Consider the following 16,921-nt stretch of genomic DNA (forward strand, 5'->3'; position numbering starts at 1 on the left):
CACAATCTTTTGCTAGGTGTCCTATTTTATTGCATTGAAAACACTTCCTCAACTCATGTTGTTTCTCTTCCTTTTTACAATCTCTTGCGAAATGGCCTTCTTCGTTACACTTAAAACACCTGATTTTTCTATGTTTCTTATTATGTGGGTTGTATGCTGGTGGTCGGGTGTGCAGACCCTCTAATGCTGGGATACTTACCATCATTACCCTATCACTTAGTGTCTCTTTCTCTTTATTCATACTTTTATCATGTTCTATAGCTGACTCCCTGAGAGCACTTACAGTGATTCCTTTCCAGTTTGGTAATGAAGTTTGCACCCTTCTTTTCAAGTTTTCCCTGAGGCCATCCATTAGAACTTTAACAGCAACCTCTCTGTAGGGTACACTATCTTTTATGTCTGGTACCCCAGTATATTTGCCCATTTCTATTAGAGCTCTGCAAAAATAGTCTGTTGCATTTTCACTATCTTTTTCCTGGATAGTAAAAACTTTACTCCAGTCCACTATCACTGGAAAATATATGGTCAACCGTGTGATTATTTGTCTAATATTGTCCTGATTATCATCCTCGGTTAAGGATTCATCCTCCTCCAACATACAATCCTTAATGAACTTTTGTATATCAGTATTGAGAGGAAGACAGGTTTTCAATAATACTCGCCAATCGTTATTAGTTGGCTCATACATATTACCATAATATCTAATAAACTGCTGACATTTGGTCAAATCTTTCCTAGGATCAGGGAAATCAGACAAAATTGAAAATGTTTCAGACCTAGTGCATGTATCATGCTTTGCTACATGTTTTAAGGGAACGTCACCATCTCTGTCCGCTTTCCCATTGGGAACTGTTGTAGTGCAGACAGGATGTAAGTCTACCAAATGACTATGTTCTGAACTAGTTGCTGAAATTGCTGCTGCAGTACAATGGATGTCTCCCCCTGTGTTAACCTTTTCATTATTCTCACCACTTTCAACCGCTGCCCCTGCTGGTGGGACCGTCCCTCTTCTTTGTCCTGAAACATTACTTTTAACATTACTTAAAACAACATACAAGTTACTAGTAACAGTTTTTACATTTTTGGTATTGGCTGTACTTCCCGCCCCGACCGAATTTGTCGGGGGTGTGTTTGCGTTCAGTTCGCCACGCTTTGCAACGCACACTTCCGGAATGCTTGTTTCCGGTACGCTTACTTCCGCTGAACATGCGTTTTTCGCTACACTCACTTCCGCTGTGTGTTCGCTGCTCTGCCACGTGTTACCTTCCATTTCCCACGATTTTAAACAATGATTATGTGCATTTCTCACTTTCGTTGACTTAATCAACCGTACTTTATCTTTTACGGTATTTAGTACCTCTGCATTAAGACTCCCTGTTGTTGGGAAAGGCCTATCACAATCTTTGGTCATTTCGACCCACGTGTCACAATACAGAGTTGCGTATGCACCATATTTTTCACACATGAGAAATCTCGCTGACTCAATAAGACCTTCCTTAGGCAGTACAATGGCCATCTCTAGCGTATGCTTAGCACCCAAGTTGAACAATATACCTTCTACCCGGAATACAGACACACCGCAATGCTCTGTTCCTTCTGGCCAACAATAGCCTTTTATGTGGAATACAGACACACTGCAATGCTCTGTTCTTTCCACCCAACAATTTCAACTCTGTTGCTATAATCACCGCTAGAGATCTATAATGCTCGGTGAACGTATTTCCTTTAGCCGCGTTCACTCGCTTTTCTCGCACCAGGCGAGGATCCCTAATACAGAAATATCACTGTGGGCCCCAAGGGCTATCAGCTCCTCGATACCCTGGCTCAACCACAAAAATCTGCTGAGTTTATTATAACTGGTAGCACAAAGTCGATACAATCAACCAGCCTTTCCAACATAATTCCTCCTAGCTGCTTCACCAATTCGCACTAATCGATGCGGTTAGATCGCACTGTTTACCAATACTAATTATTAGCAAACCTTGCGATCTATTGGTAGCGCTTTGCGAAAACACGGTTTTCGCATTCGGTATACCTGCCCTGTATACCGTCCTTCAGTTGGGCAATCCGCCTCGTCAGACAGCAACTGAGTACAATGAATAATAACAGTGTATCTACGTTACAAAATCACACACTATACACCTTTTCTGCGCAGAAAATTGAAAGTTCCCAACAACAGTAATAATGTCTCAGAGGTTTTCACAAGTAAATATACTATGCACATATACTAACTATCAAGACGATTGTTTAACCACGTGGCAAATCTACCGGAAGTTCGCGTACGCACAGCAGGAAATACACATACGCTCAGCAATGCAATACACTTTAAAACGTAAAACAACAATAAAAAGAAACATTTTTCTTTCTTGTCCCTAGATTCCAGTTAGCGTTCCTTCAGTCTATGCAACAACTGACATTCGGTCTCTCAACACAAAGTGAACCACAGGTCTTGAACACATTACGTTCTTTCCTGCCATGCGACTCGTCCGTCAATCCACCCTTTGTTGAGGAACCGAATACCGTGAGCGTTGCATACCTGCCGATAACGTAACTCCTAAACTCACGAGCCCCCAATTATTAAAGTAATTCTATCATTTTAAAGTAAGCATTGCCCAATCAATTGTATGTGTTTCCAAAGCACATGGTGGTTTATTTTAGCAGATGTAAATAATCAACAATTCAATACATTATTATATTATGATAAAGTACAGTACAAGACAGCCAATACCAAAAGATAAGTACATACCAATGCAATCGCTTGCGCACGCTGCGTACCCACGGGACCCGGTGGACAGTATATCTGTTTAGAATACTGTGTCAGAGTTGACTGAGGGCCAGGGTGTGTGCAGCTATGATTATATACAGTACAGTGTTACACTTGAACAATAGAGATAAAATAGATTGTTTCTATAGGTCCAGATGTTGGGTGGGTCCAGTGTAAACAGATCATAGGTTGATTCAATCTAAGGAATCCAATGGTGGGGGTTGTCTCTCCAGGGGGTCTGCTCCTTTCATAGCCAGCATAATACAAAGGATTATTCCCTAATATCAATAACTAAAGTATGCAATGTGCGATCTCTTCGCCGACGGCACCGGACAGCTGCTGATGATTAGGGGATCAATATGATATCAGGCATGACACCTTTTCCTATAACCTAAACCTAAATCCTACTTTATATAATCACTGAGGCACGTGTGAGCATGCCCAGCACTTTGTTTGGTCTGAAACCTTACCCTCCCAAGAATGATAATCATTCTCAAGGATGCCTGCTCAAGTCCGAATATTACTGGACTGGCATCGCTGGGTGTATCTCTTTTTTAACCATGGGGTCGCCGTACTTACGGACGTAATGCTACTCAGACAATAGCCCCTCGCACTTTCTCCAAGCTTCAAGGTTTCTAAATTTTCCTTTACCCCTGAATTGAATAGAGTAATTGGCTGGACTGATTATGCTACTAACTTCTTCCTCCCCAATACCTCCTTATCATTACCTGAACCAGTCTCTGTCACCTGCTAATAATCAAAAGAATTACCCGCCCTGAGAAGAGAATGAAATGAGAGAACACAAAACAGGAAAAACTACAACTTCATGCTGGACAACAGTCTTAGCCTTTGGCTCAGGTGCTACTGTTACACTTGAACAATAGAGATGACGTAGATTGTTTCTATAGGTCCAGATGTTGGGTGGGTCCAGTGTAAACAGATCATAGGTTGATTTAATCTAAGGAATCCAAAGGTGGGGGTTGTCTCTCCAGGGGGTCTGCTCCTTTCATAGCCAGCATCATACAAAGGATTATTCCCTAATATCAATAACTAAAGTATGCAATGTGCGATCTCTTCGCCGACTGCACCGGACAGCTGCTGATGATTAGGGGATCAATATGATATCAGGCATGACACCTTTCCTATAACCTAAACCTTTAATAACACTACAATGTACATATAATCACTATATATATATATAGACTAATAATAAACCAATTACTATCTGCTCCTGAATTACAGTGTAACAGAACCAATATGAAATTATATAAATAACTAAATGTTGTAATGCGAGTGTGTGCGTGCGTATTTTACTGTGCGAACGCACCACACCACGTGTTACCTGGCGTATGCTTCGCAATACGACAACCAATATTAAACCAATATACTTTCGTTCATCCAATTATTTGACTTCAACAGTGCAATACCCCGGGGTAAGCAGGGCGGAGTCAGCTAGTCAGCTGATTCCTGAACCACCAACTCTGATGCGTTTCTCCGTTCAACATGGCTTCATCAGAGGAATAGTGAGTACTTCAAAGATATGTTTATTTATAGCCGGACATAGTCACATGGCCACAATTAACATATCAAATATGATCCAGTTCGTTCTCACATAAGAATAGCTCATTTAGATAGAGCCTTCAATAATAGTGGCAAGTAAAACATAACATATAGCCCCATACAGAGCTCAATATCCAAACCTGGCATATGGTAGGTATGTAGCTGGGTTTAAAGTATTGCACCATTTGATGGTAATGTTTGCAGATGCCATCAAAGCTAGTTCCCACTTTGTGAACCTTGCTGAAGAGGTATGTCTGGTTGGAGCTGAATTCAACAGAGCAGATACCACATGTGGTGTATAGCCAGTTGAATCATGTCCTAATACTACATCCTCGCTCTTACTTACCAGAAGAGCAGTTGCTGTTAAACTTCTTAAACACGCTGGGAGTGATCTTGCCACAATGTCCAACTGTGCACTGTAGTATGCTACCCATCTGCTAGCGTTACCATGTTTTTGTATTAGAACACCTGCTGCACAACCCTCAACTTCCGTACAATATAACTCAAAGGGCTTTTCGGAATCAGGTATCTCCAAGGCAGGTGCTTTAGTCAGACTATCTTTAAGGTTAAAGTATATCTGCTCTGACTCCTCTGTGTGTGTAACACACTCAGGTTTTGAGGATGAGACTAACTCCTGCAATGGTAATGCCAGAATAGAAAAACCTGGGATCCATGATCTACAATATCCACACATCCCCAAGAAGGTACGAATTTGTTGTTGGTTCTGCGGCAGGGTCATGTTCATGTTCATGTTCATGTTCATGTTCATGTTGCCTGGATTCTCTCCATTGTCAAGTGTCTTAGCCCCTGTGTGAGACAGTGTCCCAAGTATTTAACCTTAGTCTGACATATCTGTAATTTGTCATTTGTAACCTTGTGTCCTGTTTGCGAAAGACGGAGCAACAACAATTTAGTATCATGTAAACATGACATAAACGAATCAGAGCAAAACAACAAATCGTCCACATATTGAATTAGAACAGACCCATTGCTTGGTTGGAAGGATTGCAAGCATTCATGTAAGGCTTAGGAGAAAATACTAGGACTGCCAATGACCCCCTGGGGAAACCTCGTCTATTTATATTGCAACCCCTTGTAGGAGAATGCAAAGAGATATTGACAGTCAGGGTGAAGGAGGACCAAGAAAAAGGCAGCACAAAGATTAATGACAGTGAAATGACTGACAGACGGTGGAATCTGTATAAGTATGACAGGTGGATGGGGCACTATGTTGAATTGGCTCTCAACTACCTTGCTAATTCCTGGACTAATCTATTGCCCCTCTCCCCACTCTTCTTTACTGGGAAATTGAGACTATTAGCTGTGCTGGTTGTATGAATCAAAATCCCTTGTTGCAGCAGCCTCTCAATTACAGGATACACCCATAATTCCACCTCCGGTTTTAATGGGTACTGTGGGATTTTTGGAGCTTGCCTGCCATTTTTCAGATTAACCATTACTGGAGCTACATTCACCATCAATCCAGTGTGCTGTCCATCTTTGGTCCATAGGGAACCCAGTATTTGCAATAACATTTCCTTTACATGAGATGGACTTTGTTCTAGAATGGCAGAGTGTAACATTAACCTTTGTGGGGTGTTCAGTATGTCCTGTACCTCATGTACAACCTTCCCTGGTATGTCTAGGAATACACTATCAGGGGTACAGTAAATGACACATCCCATTTTGCACAACAAATACCTGCCTAGTAAATTAGTAGAAGTCGCTGCAGCCAAGAGAAATGAATGCTTGGTGTGCAGAGGCCCGATAGTAACCTCTGCAGGTTGGTCAAAAGGTAATGTAGCTCTATCCCCGTTACTCCCATAGCTTGAAAGGATTTGTTAGTGACCTGTAGATTTAAAGTAGAAGTTATCACTGACCTGGCCGCTTCTATATCTACAAGAAACGTTTGTTTTGTACCAGCTATATCAACTGTCATTGTAGGTTCTTCCCTAAGATTCTCAGTTAACCTAACTGGCTGCAGAATGCAGGTATGACCTTATCCCTAGCTCTCCCGCAAATCATTTGCTGCTATGACGTGTGTGTTAACTGTTGGGAATTTTCTGAAACTTGTGTGTGTCTCCTTTGTGGGTATCTATGTGATTCCCCTCTAGGTGTCCCCGATCTTCTCTCTCTACAGTACTTGATTATGTGTCCGTCTTTATGGCAATTATAACATTTCGCTGTTGCATATCTCTTTCTGTGTGTGTTGTAAGTTTGTGGTCGTGCGTGTAGTCCCTCTGAAGCCTGGATACTCACCATCATTAGCCTATCACTTTGCGCCTCTTTCTTCTTACATATATTTTTATCATGCTCCACGGCAGACTCTCTAAGTGCATCTACTGTGATTCCTCTCCAGTTAGATAAAGAGGTTTGTATCCTGGTGTTCAGATTTTCCTTGAGCCCATTCATTAGTACCGTAACTGCTGCTCCCTGTGATGCACATTGTACTTTATGTCTGATATCCCTGTGTACTGGGTCATTGCTGACAGAGCTCTGGCAAAATAATCTGCTGTAGTCTCACTATCTTTTGTCTAATAGTGAAAATTTTGCTCCAGTTCACTACACCTGGAAAGTATATGGCCAACTGTGAGATTATTCGTTTAATATTTTCTTGGTTATCATCATCCGTTAAGGATCTATCTTCTTCCAATATACAATCCTTAATAAACTTTTATATATCAATATTGGGAGGAAGACAGGCCCTCAACACCACTCGCCAATCTTTATTAGCTGGCTCCTGCGCATTACCTAAATGTTTGACGAATTTATGACTTCTGGCCAACTCTTTTCTAGGATCTGGGAAATCAGACATAATTGAATGTAGCTCAGATCTAGTCCAAGGACAATGCATTGCTACATTCAGGATTAATTGCTGGAATTACCTTATCGGTACAATGAATGTTCCCCCGCCTATTACTTTCTCCACTACTCTCACCAATTTCAGCCGCTGCCCCTGCTGGTGGGACCGCTTCCTTTCCTGGTCTGTGTGGTGCCTCTTGCACATTAATAGCATGGGCAATGGCTGAAATGATAGAGGACCCATCATTTTCTTCAGAAACATTGTCGTTAAAATGGCTTAGCACAGGATATAAGTTACCTGTTTTATTTTTAACATTTTTGGTATCGACTGTACTTATCACCCCAACCGCATAGGGTGGTGGGGGGATAAGCGCACTTGTGCTCCATTCTCCCTGCTTTGTAACGCTTCCTTCCGGTATGCACGTGCTACCTTGCCACGTGTTCCCTTTCCGGTTACCATAGTTTTAAGCAGTCATGGTTTTTAATTCTCTTTTTTATTGATTTGATCAAACATATTCTATCTCTAACATTACTTAACACCTCTGAATCGAAACTACCAACCTTGGGAAAAGGTCTCACACATTCCTGGTCATCTTGATCTATTTGTCGCAGTAAGCTGTTGCATATGCACCATATTTCCTACACATAATATACCTTGCCGAACCAATTGGCCCTTCCTTAGCAGCACCTCATCGACCATCTCTAGCATTTGATGTGGAAACAGACTTTTCCAAAGCTTTGCAACACACAATTACCACTAGAGATTTTTATTGGCCAGGGACGAATTACACAAACTGCGTCCATTCACTTCTTCTCAACTGTGTACAACTAAACAACACCCACGACTGTCAGCGTATCCAGCAAGGACCCCTAACACAGAAACTGGAAGAATAAAAGTATCAACTTTGCAATACCCTGCCTTTCCAGCAAAACTAAGTATTTTTCAACTGGTAGCACTAAGTATTTACTAATACCAGCCTTGCCAGCGTATTTCCTCCCACAACTTCCCAGGTCCCAATCACGGTCTCACGCTGTACCATGCGAGAGTTCCTGCTTATATACAGTTGGTGTTACTGTGACTGGATCACTATTAAATAACTTTTGGTAAAAATTTATTTAAAGCAAATAGCGCAGGGCACTTATTTATGTAATTGCATTTGCACTTATTTTTTGATATTGTTTATATTGTGGGATAGGCAATCGTTATTTCTGAGACCAGGGAAGAAATTCGTCTCTTGTCTAACCTTGCTATAGGATATGCCTATTTCTGATGCATATATCTGATACAATGAGCCTGTGTTTACCAAGCCTTTGGTGTATTGTGGTTTGGGAAACTGGCTTGTTGTGGGTCCTTTTGTTGTTCTGTGTGAATATGAATTCCGAACGGTCTGAAGAAAGGCCACGTGTTAATTAGATCTTTTAACTTGGAGACAGGAAGGTTTACGTGCTGCCACATTTCCTGCATCTCAAAGATGCAGGAAATCACAGCAAGGTTTTTGAGAATTTCATAGCTAAGTATAAATACTAGTGGTTTTGCAATGCATGCAAATCAATGTTTGTGTGAATAGAGTATATCCTGATTCTAAAAATAGACTTTTTCTGAACTGTATAAAGGATGAGCTCTGTCAGCATGTAATTGTTCTTCTGAATTTTCATCTGACCTGATCCCACTGGTACCTTCAACCAGTGTGTGTGAGCAAATAAACCATTTTGCTTCAAAGACCTGCTTGGAAATATCTTCAATATTGCTGTTTTCCTGTGATCTACAGATTAGACCCTAAAATCTAATCCGTTCCCCGGCTGACTCTGTGGTTTGGACCCAAGCTTTCCCAGTACCAACGCTCTGCCTGCTACCCATGCAGCCCTGGTCCATGTGATAGGCCAGGGAGGTTCCATTCACAGCAACCCGGATCCATAGAAAGAGGTCCGGAGTTACCGGCCCAGGTACATCAGCAATGAAGTACACTAGCAGCGTCACTGACCCAGAAGAAACCCGGTTCTGGAGTCCAGTGGTGGTAGCAGCTTAAGCCCCTCCTACTGCTGCAAGAGGGTGCTTTTGGGATAACAAAAGGGAACGGTGGCAAAGTAAGCTCAGCCGGTTTCCAGCAACAACAGACAGGGTGGCATAGGTGGTCCATCCTGTCACAGTTACATTGAAAACAATAGAGATGATTTGGCATGTTTCCATAGGTTCAGGCTTCAGGACAGTTCAGTGAAATGCAGGTCATTGGCCAGTTCAAAAGATGACCTCCAAGGTTGGGGTTCAGCTCTCCAACAAATGCATACTAATCTTCCCGCCGAAGAGCTGGTTCAAGCTGGTCTATTTGCATTACACACACAATACCATTCTGATCATTTATTCCCTATAATCCATAACTCGCATACGCAAGGTGCAAAATCTTAACCGATAGAAACAGAGGTCTGAGGATAAATATGGGATTAGAATGATACTAGACATGATATGTTTCCTGTATCTTGAACCTTAGATCTCATTAAAGTGTATTTAACATTATTATATTTAACTATAAATTCTATTACATTTTATTATAAATGACTATGTGCTATAACTATGTTAAGGTGAACTAATTACAAGTAAATGTGTAAGTGTAAAGGTGTAGCGAAGTGTTTGTACATGTGGTGGTTAAATACGCCCTTCCACACGCTAGCGTGCTATTCACATATTTTCAGACAAAGACAATCAGATTCATGGATAATAATTAAAATGACTATATCCAATTATTTGATTTCGATAGTGCACAGGAGAAATGAAGAGAAAGTAACTGAGATATGTGGGTAAGATGTCACCAGCAACCATGAGAAGGAGCAGGGTGAAAAAGTGGACATGTGAGGATAATAAGTGATTGTGGGGTTTATTTCTGATAATGTAGGCTTGTGAGTACAAAACAGTTCATTTGTGCACACTAGCAAGGAGGGAAGTAGTGACGGAGAAATAATAATAGGGGAGAGAAAAATAGGATGATGGAGAGAGAAGGGGAGTTTGGAGAGAAGTGTGGTGAAAATGAATACAAGAAAGATTGGGTGTAAATTGAGTAGATACATGATGGAGAGATGTGGATAAATGTACATTAGTTAGGGTAAGTAAGGAACAATTGATCCAAAATGTGCAGGACAATGCAGGAGGTGAAGGGTACTTTACCATACCCCTGGCTGGGGTTAATCGAGTAGGCAGTTTCTGCAGCTCTGACAAAGCAAGGTCTAGGAAGAGATGGTAACTACAATTGCAATTAAGCTCAGTGGGCAGCTGAACAGATATTAAAACAGCAATGACAGTTGAGTTCTGTGGGTCCCACGGCTGAACATGTTCAGTAGATCCTAAAACAGTCTTGTATTTGGAGCAAAGTCAACCTCATAGCTTCTGTGACTTAAGAACATCAGAACATAAGAGGAGCCACAATAGACGCATTAATTATGGGGGTAATCAGTAATTATGGATTGAGGGGTAGTATTATATTTTGTTATCTTATGGAGGCAATATTAATGTATTATTATATTAAGGTGACAATATTTGTCTATTACTATATTAAGGGGGCAATATACATGTATAATTATATTAAGGGAGCAATAGCAGTATAATATATATATTGGGGCAATACTGTATTATTGTTGATGGTGCAACACTTATTATTTAATTTAATTTATATTGCACACTTGTGGCACTACAAGTGCCAGCATACATTTGCTACCATGTGCATGCTGGCAATTTTAGTGTCACAAGTGTCAATAATCAATAATTAATTACTGGCTCTTAAATACATTTATATATATATATGTCTATTTGACTCCTCTTATGTTGTGAATGGCAAGCCCAAGCCTCATGCGCACATGGTTTGCTATAAACCATGTGCAATTTTCAAACCACCACACATGGCATGCGGTTTGAGTTTTTATCTTCAAAACCACTGGATAGTAAATACTGTGGTTTGGCGCTGAAAACTGCATGCGATGTGTGGCAGCTTTCAAACCACACACAAAAACAAACTTTGTTAAATTTCCCCTGATGCCATTCACATTGTATAGATAACTGCACCTTAGTCTTTGTCCATAGGGGGGCAGTACCAACCTAATTATAATAAGGCTACATGCATCTTTGGTGTGGAAAGGGCATTCATCTCTTTTGTCTTTCCTTTATACCCCTCAGTTTCCTTCTTATTTGTGTCTCTCTATCTTTTATATTTCTCATTTTCATTACCTTCCTATTTGCACTCCTTCATTCCCTCCCTCCCTCATTTTCTCTCCGTGACAGACATTCCCTCATGGATCAATACATTGGTTCTTCGCTTTGTCACTCTGAGTCACAATCCTGGTCTTATCATGTCCAGCAGCTGACAAGTCTCCTACCTCCTCCTTTACCATTTTCTCTCCTCCCCTCTGCATCTATCTGTTCCTCTCCCTCTTTCGCTCTCTCTCCCTCACCTGCAGTGTATGTACACACAGTACTGTGTACATGGACAACTCTTCCCATACCTTTCAGTTCTCATGCAGAGAAATATCTATGCTGCCAGTGAGCAGGTTACTGTTTAACACTGATAAGGGAATTATTGTCATTTAATGATCAATATTTCATTTTCGCCCTGCCTGTCTGTGCATTTGATGGATTGGGACATTGAATAATACGTTTCCTCATTGTGTGTGTTACCTGCCTTTCCACTCAGCTTTTCTCTGCTCTTCAACACTCCTTTGCCCTCCTAACTCTAGACATTTACGAAAATTAGCATTTACGAAAATTAGTGGAAACCACATTGTCCATCATTTGTGTATTATTTCAACATTATATGTTTTTTTCTATCTGTCTATCTATCTATCTATCTATCTATCTATCTATCTATCTATCTATCTATCTATCTGTCTATCTATCTATCTATCTATCTATCTATCTATCTATCTATCTATCTATCTATCTATCTATGCATCTATCTGTCTATCTATCTATCTATCTATCTATCTATCTATCTATCTATCTATCTATCTATCTATCTATCTGTCTGTCTGTCTGTCTGTCTGTCTATCTATCTATCTATCTATCTATCTATCTATCTATCTATCTATCTGTCTGTCTGTCTAACTATTCAGCTAATGTAATCTCTTCTTTTTCCTGTTGCTCTGCACCTGTCTTCTTCTTACACATTCTCTGCCTACACTCTCTCATTCTCTCTCTTTTACTCTTACTAGATGTTACAGTACAACTGGCAGGTGTCTAGATCTGTCATGGGACAGGTTACAGGGTCTCAGAGGACAGAGGACACTGGCTGCCTTGGTGACAGTGTGAGAATTCAATGTACTGTGTAATTGTGACAGTGACAATATGGGAGGCATTCTGTGTGAGGAAAGAACAGATTGCTAAGTGTTTGCGGGAAGAGAGAGGCCCAGGCAGAGAGAACAAGGAACAGATGCAGTAAAGGAGAGGGAGAGAGGAAAGAGGGAGAGAAGAGAATATCGAGAGAGAGAACATACAGGATAGATAAGCAGGGTAAGATGATTTAGCCAGAAAACCATTGAGAAAAACAGAGTAGTAGAAAGGAATATTAGATATCTTCAATTAGTGATGAAAGAGAGATAAACAGAAAGAGAGATAAACAAACAAACAAACAAGAGGAATAATCTAAAGGAAATCAGTCAGGTGAACAAGGGAATAAAAGCGATTTGTATGTGTACAAGAGATGGACAGGGGAAATAGAAGAGAGAAATAGAATACAGTGATACATGGTCAGACAGACACACGAGGTTACCAGAAGCTTGAAGCTTAAGTGAAAATTATATATTACTGCTTGTGTTTCTCTTTATTCTACACATTTTTCTGCTGCTTTCTCGCAGTAGCTTTCTATATCTCTCTTTCTATCTTTATACCTTCTCCTTGTTTCTTTCTATCTCTCTCCCTCCCTCCCTTTTTTCTCTCCTCTTGCACTCACTCACCGTCTCCCCAACCCCCTTATCTCCTCCCATAGGCCTTCATCACTGTCAATCAAACCTCCCATTATTACAACCCTCACACACTTCTGCTGCCTCTGTCTCTGGTGCTGAAAAGGAGCAGCCATAGCATTTCTTCCAATCAGAGATAACAGGCGTGGATAAGACCTTTAGTGGGTGTGGTCTTTTCTGGTCCTGATGCTGGCATATTCTCCATTGCTGTGATACAGGCAGGCAGCAGCATCGCCTTTTGTGAGCAATATATGGGCCTGCACATACTTCTAAAGGATCCATCCCTGCTAGACTGCAGTCCTTCTCTGGATCAGGTACACAGATTGGGAAAAAGGGTAAATCATCAAGGAATGATGCAGCTAATTACATGCACATTACAATACTGTAAACTGTAAAATATTTAGGAATCAGAATGTTTGCTGAAAATTGATTATTGTCTCATTGTAAATAGACATGTATATTACCTTGGCAGAGTTGCTCTGGAGAAAACTGACTATAGCTAGGAATGATAAATTGTCTGCAATGTTTATGGCTAGGCCAAATGCATCAGAGCCTGAACAATATTTGGATTTTGTATGAAAACTCAATTTGCTTCATTTTACAAACAGCAATATGTGCACCGTAGTTTTCAGATTTCCCATGGGTGTTGAAAAGGGTAGTACGGTAGATTGCCCATAAATGCTGCAGGTAGTGGTAAAAAAAATGTGCAACATGGAAATTGTATTTTTTTTAAACTGAAATATGGTTGCTATGGTAGATATCATATAGACCTTGTATAAACCATACAGGGTGTAACCCATGTTCAAGGGTCAGATCATTTTAGGCAATATGGACAAAACAAGCAACCTATACTATTATCATGTTTTAATCATTACTGTTTCTATTATACCTACATGGATTAAGGTACAGGAGTAATCAGTGTGCAAGAACACAATCAAAATAGAGAAAAGGAAACACTGCATTCTGAATCTGTTTTTTAATGAATGCTTATTGCCTTGTTGTGGGAAGGATGATATAGAAATATACCATTATAGAATCCGATTAGCATTCTGCAGTTTTAATTCAAGTGAGTTATTTGGGGTCCATATCAGAAATATTCTAGAACAATACATGCTATTTAAGACAATTATATTAAATAGTCATTTCAAATGGCTTTCTGTCAGGTTTTTTCACAGTGTAATGGGATTAGGGGTCAAATTACGTTAAGGTAGGTGGCAAAAAAAAAAGAGTCAGTGGTGTGTAATGTGCTTTACTGTTAAAACGTATCACTCTTCTCTTGTATTGCTACACTTTCATGTTATCCAAATTATACTGGGGAAGTCAGAGTAACTCATTGACAGATACTATACATTTGTGCTTATGTAGATACATGTATCTACATAGCCAATACACAGTCGCTATAGAGGCATCTATGTATATACTGTGTTTATATATGTATGTGTGTGTATAAACACACCTGTGTTTCTTTTACATGTATGTAACTGGAAATTGGGTAATCTAAATGTAGTAATAAAGAAAATGTGCAGTTGTACATTAAAATGTATTTAGCATAATGTTAGAATAGTAAACCCTTTAAATCCTTCAGAAGATCAATATGACATTATGCACATTGGTCTTTTTCTTAGCATATAAGTAAGACTGTGATAGAAAATGCATCCACTCTTCTGGAGGCCAGGCCAATGCATTGCAGGGAATTTCTCTACAGAACCAGTTTTATTTTATGGGAGTTTGTAGGGCGAAGTTGTCTGAGTTTCCACACATCACAAACATATCAGCAGCTTCAGTTATGTCTCATAGTATTTATGAATCTATGGGAAATTTTACAGGCTAAAGAATCAATGATATCCTTTTCATGTAACCTATTATATTGTTTGTGGTGCCTCATTGCACAATATAAAAAAGAAAAATGTGTGTTTCTTTTAAAGAATGCAGTTTACTCGATTGGTAAAATGTAATTAATGCAACTGTTGCATTATTAACAATAATAGCTCATACGAAGGTGGAAAAATAGATAGGAGATCATTTTGCCTAATGGCAGCATTTGTAACAAAGGTGTGCATTTCATTTTATATCTATTTGTGTACTTATTTGTAAATACATATACTGTTATTTGTGCATATGTTTGTCGGCTTGTGCAATAACAAAATGAGCAAGATTTTTTTATGTTGCCATGTTTTTGTCAATATAAAGGTTGTTAAAATGAGATTTATTGTCTATGCCTTGAGCGTAAGGACAATGCAGAATGGCATAGCACAACAAATTCAGTTTTTCTCTTCAAATCCTGATTTTCAGTTTCAAATAATATAAATGAATGGGATTGTGTTTTGCAATGCCGAGTACACAGGGAGAACCTCCTTACAGACTATATAAACAATTATATTAGGATGGCAGCAAGAAATAAAGGTATTTAGGGAAACAAACATATATATTTTACAACATTTGAGGGACAAACACGAGTCATGAGAGTGTATTTATTTTAGCAACTGTAGGAGCATATTTTTTATTAACATGTGAATAAAATCACTTTTACACATTGTAAAACAGCTATTGTTCTGTCAAAGTGACAGCAGATGGTTGTGGTGTTTTTGTAAAAAAAATAAATCTGAAACATTGGTTTATTTATTACTTTTGCTGTGACACCAGGGCATGGAAATGTTGCAGCTGTGATGTTTGACAGCCTTTGGTGCAGTTTATAGGGGGAGGCGGCACTGGTAGAGACAGGGAGAGGGAGAAACATAGAAACATACGGAATGGGAGAAGAGAGAAGAGAGAGGGGGAGGGGAGAGACAGACAAACAGGGAGAAACAGACATAGGAGAAATACTGGAGGAAGAGGAAGAATGAGACAGAGATGCATTGGGAGGAAACAAGATTGGTGTAATTAAAAGGAGAAAGGGAAAGAAGACAAGAGAAAAAGATAGATGGAGGGAGGAGGAGGAGTAAGTTAGCTGGGGAAATAGATACATTGAGTTAAACAAATGCTTTCACATCAGTATACAGCCATAGTAAATATTATGTCCATTCATGTGTCCATATGTGTGTACACATTATCTTGTGTAAATGTAAAATGTACATTTCTCTTGTATGTTTGTTATGACCTTTGCATTTCTTTTGTAGACAGTGTGTATGCAATGTGTATTAATGTGTGCATATATATTATATATTCATACTTGTACACATGTGTAGGTTAGGAGTGGAGGTTGTGCAGATCACATGCATCTGTTACCATAAATATTTCTAATATTTGTGCAGCTCACTTTTATTATTATACAAGTACACAAAGATTTATGATACGATTATAGCTTTCAATTATTTCAGTTTGAAATTTAATGTTATATTGTTCTTTTTGCTATATAATTGTCTGGATTAGATTATCCTACTCTGACTTTTCATGTCTGGAAAAAAAATCTGTAAGATATGTGATTTGCAGAAATTGTCCATTCTTCTGCCTTGGTAACATGGTCCTCCAAAACTTAGGCTGCAAGCTCCAGTGTGCTGTAACTTTCAGCAGAGGCCACCTTAGTTGTCTAATGGTGGCAGTGGCTTTCCCTGCTGCCACATTCCACAAGCCAGCACTCTTATTTTTTACCATCCAGCCAGCAACATTCCAGCTGCCAAATTACACCAAGCAGAACATTTCTCCAGTGTCCTACAGTTCCATCCTTGTACACTGAAAGACTGAATGTGTCTGTCAAGGAGAACACATATTAATGAGTGTGACTGCTAGTGTGCATGACTGTATCAATGAGTGTGATTATCTTAGTGTGAACAATGCTATGAATGGTTGACTTTTTTAACCATGTTAAATTGAAGCTTCTCTAACTGTCATTTTCCTCCTATTGCTTGCAGCAATTGGCAA

General features: G+C 39.6%; 1 protein-coding gene across 15 annotated transcripts in view; it reads left to right on the plus strand.

Moving 5' to 3' along the window:
* Window positions 1-13,254: 13,254 nt before the first annotated feature.
* NRXN2 (neurexin 2) overlaps window positions 13,255-16,921 on the plus strand; it is a 725,960-nt gene continuing 722,293 nt past the window's right edge. For 14 of the 15 annotated variants that reach the window (XM_075188775.1, XM_075188784.1, XM_075188781.1 and 11 more), the window contains exon 1: window positions 13,255-13,377. The gene's annotated coding sequence lies outside the window, so the exon portion shown is untranslated. Of the gene's footprint in view, window positions 13,399-16,921 lie in introns of all 15 variants that reach the window. The other variant, XM_075188777.1, reaches the window with a different exon arrangement.

Source organism: Mixophyes fleayi, chromosome 10 (genome assembly GCF_038048845.1).
Source record: "Mixophyes fleayi isolate aMixFle1 chromosome 10, aMixFle1.hap1, whole genome shotgun sequence".
Lineage (NCBI taxonomy): Eukaryota > Metazoa > Chordata > Amphibia > Anura > Limnodynastidae > Mixophyes > Mixophyes fleayi.